General features: G+C 37.9%; 1 pseudogene; it reads left to right on the plus strand.

The window, feature by feature from the left end:
* Positions 1 to 7,037: 7,037 nt before the first annotated feature.
* LOC146725048 (uncharacterized) lies at positions 7,038 to 8,122 on the plus strand (annotated as a pseudogene).
* Positions 8,123 to 8,350: the final 228 nt, after the last annotated feature.

Consider the following 8,350-nt stretch of genomic DNA (forward strand, 5'->3'; position numbering starts at 1 on the left):
TGACAAATAATATTTCTCTGATTAACATTTAGCATCTTAATAATAACATATGTATCATTGTCACGCATTGATACTGAAAGAAAAAATTTTATTTCTCCATAGCCGCAAAAAAATGATGGTTCGTTGGTGAAAAATTGCACAGTGTAATTATTTCGCTTCTTTTCAGCTGTGTACAGAAGAGATGTAAAAAATGACTATGACCTTTATGTGACCTTAACAACGCAGCCTAAGATCAATAGTATCTTCTTATGTCTCGCTTCGAACCCTACAACTTTCGCCTGAAACGTTTCTTCATATTTACAGTTGTTTCTGAAATCTAGGGGCGGTTAGATTTCGGAAACACCCTGTATATACACATATTTATTTATCTTTTTCATAGGGTACTGTCCCAAAGCACTCTTTGATTAATTTTCATTCTAATCCATAAATTCTATCCGTAACGATTGCGTCTAACTCGATAAAAAATGGCTATATTTCCAACATTTGACCAATATCTCGAAAACTGGCTACACGAACCTTGTGCCCATTGGAACTTTTGATCAGGACGACATAAACTATATCATACTAAATTTTCAACCAAATCGACTAATATCCATTTTTACCTATGATTTGTGCGTGCTCCTTTCTATTTAAATGTTTTATCTAATTTTACAGAATACAATTAAACTTTAGTAAAGAATTTGCATGTCAACAGTGTTACGAACTACATATATGCACAATAATGTACACTAACATTATCTGACTGCATTTCTTTGATCGTATATATCTACGTTAAATGCATTAAATAATGGAAAAAATGAAAATAAATTATTTTGTGGCCTAACGTTTGTTTCCAGGACACAAAGGAATCCTTATCCCAAATTTTGTAATATTACCGATTATATACGTATATATTGATTATTGTTCTTATCAAAATTAAATAATATATTTCTTATCCTTCAATTGTATACAGGTGTTTAACATTTGTATACATCTGTTTCTTTTGTATATACGTTTAAATATGCAATTCCTATATGTATATACATAAGTTTTCCAGGACTGTCCTGGAAACTGCCATTTGACATATAATTCTTCCAGGTCAGGCCTGGAACCCTGCAAATGTCTCGGAATATGTCAATAAATGTCGGGAAGTGTCTCAGAATAAACCCATTGACATATATATATATATATATATTCTTTCGGGAATCCAAGAGTTATTTAACCACGCAAATATTTTCAAACATTTTTAATTGTTTAGATCCGTAGTGGACATTTCTAAAAATCGGATTTCGCGGGCCGCAGTAAGACACGCGCGAAATCGACGGAACCGACGGCTGAGACAAGAAGTGGCTCGGGTCGCAGGAGACGCTTCCGTAATCAATTCCACGCAGGTTCACCGGGCGCTTAAGAAGAAATTAGGAACCTGAGTTAGAGAATATAAGAACTACATAGATTATCAGATAGCTAACAATAATTTTCGCATACTACACCCTCACATCCTACTTCTCCCCTAATTCCTCCCCCGAACTCCCGCGAACCCCTTCTCTTCCCTCACCTATCTCTCCCGAAACCGTGGAAACCCCGCGAAGCTAGAATCATAGAATCAGATCTTTTATTCGGAAGTAAGGACTTCTGTTTCCGGTGCAGACGTGTGGGACACGTAGAGCGTGAGTGTGAATATTTAAGGGAAATTAGAGGGTATAAAGTGCAGTGAGAGAGAAAATAGTGTAAGAAGAAAGAAAGATAAAAAGTGCGAGTGAAAGTTGTGGAAGAAAGAATAGTCAGAGAGAAATAGGAACGAGAGATATAGAGAATTGGATAACAGCAGATAGTGAGCATAAAATACATAGAGAGAAAAAGGGGAGTAGAAAGGAAGAAAACAGGCGCTGGGGAATTACTAGTGAATATAGGAAGTAAGAAACAAGAAGTAGGGAGAATATAGAGAGGCGATAAGAGGGTAAAAAGGAAAACACGGAAAAAGGAGAGTATAGAGAGGAAAAAGGATAGGAATTAAAATCTAAGGGTTCAGTAAAATATGCTGAGCAGAAAGAAAGAAGGAAACAAGGGAAGTGAGGGAGGAGAAATAGTATTAGGCAAAAAAAGAAAAAAAAGAAGTGGTAGCCTAGGGAATATAGAGGAATTGCTGAAAAGAAAAAAAAGGGAGTTAGAGGAGAAGAATGGGGAGGAGGGCGTAGAGATTTTAGAGAAGCAATAAAATAACAAGATCACCGGAGAAAGGAGATAAAGGGGAAGGAGAAAAAGGAGAGATTAAGAGACTGTTACAGAATAAGTGAGAAGTGAGGGAGATGATGGGAAAATTGAGGGAGGAGATAAAGGAACAGAGGGAATGGATAAGAGGAGAGATGGAAGAGTTAAGGAGAGATTGCAAGGAACAAATGGAGAGATGGAGAGAAGAAAAAAAAAAGAGTTAAAGGAGAACATGGAAGGTATGAAGAGGAGAATAGAAGGACTGGAGAAGAAGATAGAGGAAAGGGGGGAGTGAGAGAGGAAAGGGGGAGAACATAAAGAGTGCATTGCATAAAAGAGTAAGGGATATGGAAAGAAAGTGGGAGATAGCAGAGACAAGGAGGAAAAGAGGAAGAATATCGTCATAAAAGGCCTAGTAGTCAATGAGGAAAAAAAAATAGAGGTGGAGAAATTGTTAGAGGAGATAGAAGCGAAGGTAAAGATAATAAAGATAAGGAAAATAGGAGAGGACAGAGAGAAGGGGAGAGAAATGGTGGTGGTAGAATTAGAGAAGGAAGAGCAAAAATGGGAGGTGATGGAAAAGAAAAAGAAACTGAAAGGCAGAAAAAAGGATAAATACAGATTTAACGTGGAAAGAAAGGGAGATAAGAAGGAAGCTGGGAGAAATAGCAAGGAAGAGGAAAGAGGAAAAAGAACATGGATAAGTAATGGCAAGATAAGAATAGAAGAAAAGGGGTGGAGATGAAATAAAAAGAAAAAAGTTTTGAAAGATGAGAAGGGAAATATAGGGAAAAAGATAACGGGAGAAGAGAAGAGAAGAAAAAAAGACATTCTGAAGTAGAGATAGATGAGGAAAGAAACAAGAAGGGGAGAAGAAAAGGATGGAAAGTGGTTTTCTGGAATGTAGCAAAAATAGAGAACAAGGATAGGGACTTTTGGAAAAGATTAGAGGAATGGGATGTGAGTGTTATCAGAAACATGAACGGAAGAGAAAGGATGGAAGAAAATGAGAAGATTTTTACCAAAAAGATACGTATGGGATGTACAAAGAGCAGGCAAAAAGAGCAAGAAAGGAAGAGGAAGGCGATAAGAGGCATGATCATGGGGATAAGAAAGGAGCAGAGAAGGAAGAAAGATGGAGATGGATAAAGAGGGTTTTGTGGTAGGAAGAATAAAGGTGGAGGAAGAAAGATGGAAGGTGATAGGAATATACGTAGAAGGAATAGGAGGCGTGTAAAGAGATGAAGCAATGGACAGAAGAGAAAGAGGATGAGGTTTATACGATAATAGGAGATTTTAATGCGAAGACGGGAATGGAAGGAGGAAGAGTTAGGGAAGAAGAGATTGCAGGAGAGGAGAGGATAAGAGAAAATAATAGAAAGTCGAAGGAAAACGAAGCCGTACGAAAACGTAATCAACACAGAAGGAAGAAAATTGATAGAATTTATGGAAAAAAGAGGATGGAGCATACTGAACGGGAACACAAAGGGAGATGAAGAGAGGGAATGGACATTTACAGGAGAAAGAGGGAACACAGTAATAAATTATGTACTAGGAAATGAGGAAAGCGAAGAGAAGGTGAGAAAGTTAAGAGTAAGGGATAAAGTGGATTCAGATCATCATCCAGTGGAGATGGAGATAGAAGGAAAACAGAGAAAAGAGAGGAGAAAGAATCGAGGAGAGATAAGAGGAGCATGAAATGAGGAAGGTCGTAGAAGGTTTGAAGAAAAAGTGGGTGATTAGGAGAAAGAAAAGGAGGGATAGATGGAGAATAGAAGAGAATAGAAGAGAAGTTGAAGAAAGCAAGGAGAGTAACAGAAGAGGAATGGAGGAAAGGAAAGAAAGAAAAGAAAGGATGGTGGGATGAGGAGTGTAGAAAAGAGAAAAAGAAGGTAAAGAAGGAGCTGAAGAGGTGGAGAAGAGAAGAAGGGGAGGAAAAAGAATATAGGAAAAGAAAAGAAGATTACAAGAGATTATGTGAGAGGAAGAAAAAAGAAGAAAACAAGAAATAAGAAAGGAAGGCAGCGAGGTGAAAAGAGAATCAGAAGTGTGAGAAATAGTAAACAGGGAGAGAAGATAGAAAGAAGTAAATGAAGAAATTGAGATGAGGGAGTGGAGAGAATATTTTATGAAGCTGCTAAGAGGAGTAGAGGAGAGGAAAGTAAGAAAGGAGAGAAAGAACAAGGGAAACAAAGAAGAGGAGGTGAAGGATGAGGAGGAAGAGGAGATAAGTAGAGAAGAAATGTTAGAGGCGATAAAGAAGTTGAAAGAAGGAAAAGCGACAGGAATAGATGAGATCCCGAGTGAGATATGGAAGTACAAAGGAGGGAACTTGGAAGAATGGACATTGGAATTTTGTAACAGAATATGGAGAAAAGAAGGCTGGCCGGAGAAATGGAAGGAGAGAGTGATAGTGCCGATAATGAAAAAAGAAGAAGGAAGAGAGGTGGAGAATTACAGGGGAGTAACCTTGATGCCAACATTGTATAAAGTATATACAATGATACTAACGGAAAGGTTAAGGAAGGAGGTAGAAGAAAAAGGAATAGTGCCAAAACATCAGATAGAATTTAGGAGAGGAATGGGTACGATGGACAAAATCTATGTTATAAATTATCTGATTAATAGACAATTGGAAAAAAAAGGTGGAAGGCTGACGGCAATGTTCGTAGACCTGAGGGCACCGTTCGATTCAATGGACAGGGAGAAATTAATGGAGGCAATGGAAGAAAGAGGAAGGGATTAAGAAAAAGGGTAGAAAAGGTGATGAGAAAAACAAGTTGTAGGATAAAAATAGGGGAGAAAATAGGGGAGAAATTTTGGATAGAGAAAGGGGTAAGGCAGGGATGCCCATTAAGCCCAATGCTATTTAACATCCTGATAACGGACTTAGAGGAAAAAATGGGGAAAGTGAAAAGAGAAGTGAGAATAGTTGGAAAAATGATATATACATTGGCGTACGCGGATGATATAGTGCTGTTGGTAGAGGAGGAGGAAGAATTGAGAAGTATGATCGAAAGGTTAGAAGAGTACTTAGATCATAAGAGGTTGGAATTGAACGCGAAGAAGACAAAGGTAATGAGGTTTAGGAGAAAGGGAGAAAGGTGGAAGAAAAGAGAGTGGAGATGACAAAGAAAGAAAATGGAGGAAGTAAAGGAATTTATATATCTGGGATACAGACTACAGAGGAATGGAGAACAAGAAGGGCAGGTGAAAAAAAGGATGAGGAGAGCAGCAGCTATTATGGGACAAGTATGAGGAATAGAGAAAAGAAAGTTTGGGAAAGAAGATTATGGTTGTTTGACAAGTTGGTATAGACAGTGATGAGCTACGAGGTGAAAATATGGAGATGGAAGAAGAGAGAAGGAATGGAAAGATACATGAGGTGAACATTAGGGGTTGAAAGGAGAACACCAGGATATATGGTGAGAGAGGAACTAAGAAGAAAAAAATTGAGGATACGAGCTGGGAAGAGAGCGTGGAATTTTGAAAAAGAATGGAGGAAGAAAGAGGAAGCAAATTAGCGGGGAAATGCTGAGAAGAAATGAGAGAAAGAGCAAAGGAAGGAAAGGTGAGATCAGAATAGAAAAGGGAAAGAAAAAAATACTTTAGAAAAAGAGGAAGAAGGATAGAGAAAGTAGAAGAGAGGAAAAAAGAGAAGGAGGCATGGTTTGGGGAATTGTTAAGAAAGGATTGGGAGGAACAGAGAAAGGAAAGGGAGAAAAAAATGAAAGGTCAGAATATAATAGATGGTATAAAGAGGTTAGAGGGAAAAGAGTGCCAAAATATTTAAGAAAATGTTGGGGAGAGAATAGATGGAGAAGAGTAGCGAGGTTCAGACTAGAAAACGAGATGTTAGGAAGTAGATATTGGGAGAAGGAAGAAAAGAGAAAATGCAAGATATGTGGTGGAGAGGAAGAGTGAGAACACATATGGGAAAGATGTAGGGTAGGTAGTGAAAGGGAGAGGAGTTGGCAGAGATAGTTAAAGAGATTTTATTAGGAAAAGGAGGGGAGGAGGAATGGTAGATGAGGGAGATAGAGGAAGAGAGGGAGAGAAGGAAGAGAAGAGAAAAATGGAGAGAAGATAGGAGAGTGAGAAAGATTGGATGGAAGGATGAAAGTGACGAGGAAAAAAAAGAAAATCAAAAAGATTTAAAAGGCAAGAGGAAACGGAAGTCCCGAGCGTCGTAGGTGTGTATATGTATGTTAGGGGATTTAGCGGAAGCTAAGAGAGAAGGCCGTAAGGGCGATCCGGTGTGGAAGCTCACCCCCCTAGAAATTATTTAGGTTAAGTTTAGGATAAGTTAGGCTAAATTAGATTAAGTTTGTTTTCTGTAAATAATGTTTGCGTATTGTAAGATTATTGTAGAAAAGAATTGTAAATTGTAACCCCAAGGAGAACAAATAAACAACAACTACTACTACTACTACTACTACTATTCGGAAGTAACTACATCCTGGAATCTAGCTTCTGTCAATACTGATCCACCATATTGGGTCCGCAATCTTGAATTTTGCGATCCCGATATTAAAACATTATTGACCTCAAAAACTATTTGATAAATGTTTAACCAAAACTTGGTTTGATTGAAAATGCATCCATGTCATCGATTTTAGTTGTCTTCAGATTGATTGAATGACGCTATTTTCAATAATTTTGGATAGATTTTTAATACTTTCCCCAGGTTTCTAAAAAAAAAGGTCATTATTTTTACATCTTATATGGTTCATAGATACCCATGGAACTCGAATTTTAGGTTCCATCGATCGGGAAATCGACTTTTCTAACATCCTCCTTTCCATGCACTGTAACAATTTAAATTTCCAAAAATTTTATTATTATCAACAATATAAGTCCATCCATGGACTTCCGGTTGAGACCGAGTAGCAAGTGAACGTGTAGCAAATTAGATAAGCGGAAAATTGTTAAATTAAAAGAGTAAAGGGGGGCTGATCAGCAGGAAAGTGAAAAAAAGATAAGAGGAGGTGATAAAGGAGGTGAGAAGTTGAAGGCGAAGAGATTGAGAACGGAGAATTAAAGTAATAAGAGCGGAAAAGTCGGCGACGAGAGAAGAGGTTAGCAAAGCAAAGATAAGATAGACAAAGAAAATAGTAGAAAGGAAAATAGAGAAATGGCGCCACCGGCGGGAAAGCAGATAGCGACGACAACGAGCAGGATCAAGAACAAGGGAAATGAAAGGACGATGGAAAAATATGTCACGAGAGAAGATATATGGACAAAAAGTTTAGAGAAAATAATAAGGGAGATAGAGGAAATAAGAAAAGAAATGAGAGAAGAAATGGAAAGAATGAAAGAACAAATATCGGAGGAGAGAAAAGAAAGGAAGGAAGAAAGAAAGAAAGTGAAGAGTGGAGAAAAGAGAAGGAATCAATGGAGAGGAGAATAGCAGCGATGGAATGGAGTAATGAAAAAAAGGAGAAAGAGGATAGAAGGAATAATATTGTTATAAAAAGTGTAAAATGGGAAAAGGAGAATTTAAAGCAGAAAGTGATAGAATTTTTAGAGGTCAACTTAAAAGTAAAGGCAATGGTAAGTAAGACAAGAAAAATAAGGCAGAACGAGAAGAGAAGTTTAGTGATAGCGGAGATAGAAAACTGGGAGCAAAAAAGAGAGGTTATGTACAAGAAGAAAGAGTTGAAGAAGGGTATTATAATAGAGGATGACTTAACAAAAAGAGAGAGGGAGATTCAACAAAAATTGAAGGAAATGGCACGAGAAGAAAGAGAGAAAGGAGACAGCAAAGCAAAAATTGAATACAAGATCAATTTGAAGGGAAAATGGTACAGATGAAATGAGAAAGAAGAAAAACTCGAAGAGGAAAGGAGAGTGAATAGGGAATGAGAAAGAGAGAAACAGGACGAAGAGAAGAATGGAGAGAGGGGTTTAAAAATTTGTTTCTTCTGGAATATCGCAGGATTATCAAATAAATGTGAAGAAACATGGGAATATTTAGAAGATTTTGACATTTGTGACGTGACATTTTGTACTGTCCGTCACAAGGGCCGAAAGCCTGGCCGGGAAGGCGGGAAATTCGGGAACCTTTGCTCTCTCGCCAATCTTTGAGAGAGAGAGAGCACCCGAAAAACCATTTTTGCGTTTACTACCGCGTCGGAGGATGCGCTTCGCGCACCCGTTTCGC

This window comes from Nylanderia fulva, unplaced genomic scaffold (assembly GCF_048542155.1).
Source record: "Nylanderia fulva isolate GAGA-0341 unplaced genomic scaffold, ASM4854215v1 Scaffold1066, whole genome shotgun sequence".
In the NCBI taxonomy this organism is placed as follows: domain Eukaryota; kingdom Metazoa; phylum Arthropoda; class Insecta; order Hymenoptera; family Formicidae; genus Nylanderia; species Nylanderia fulva.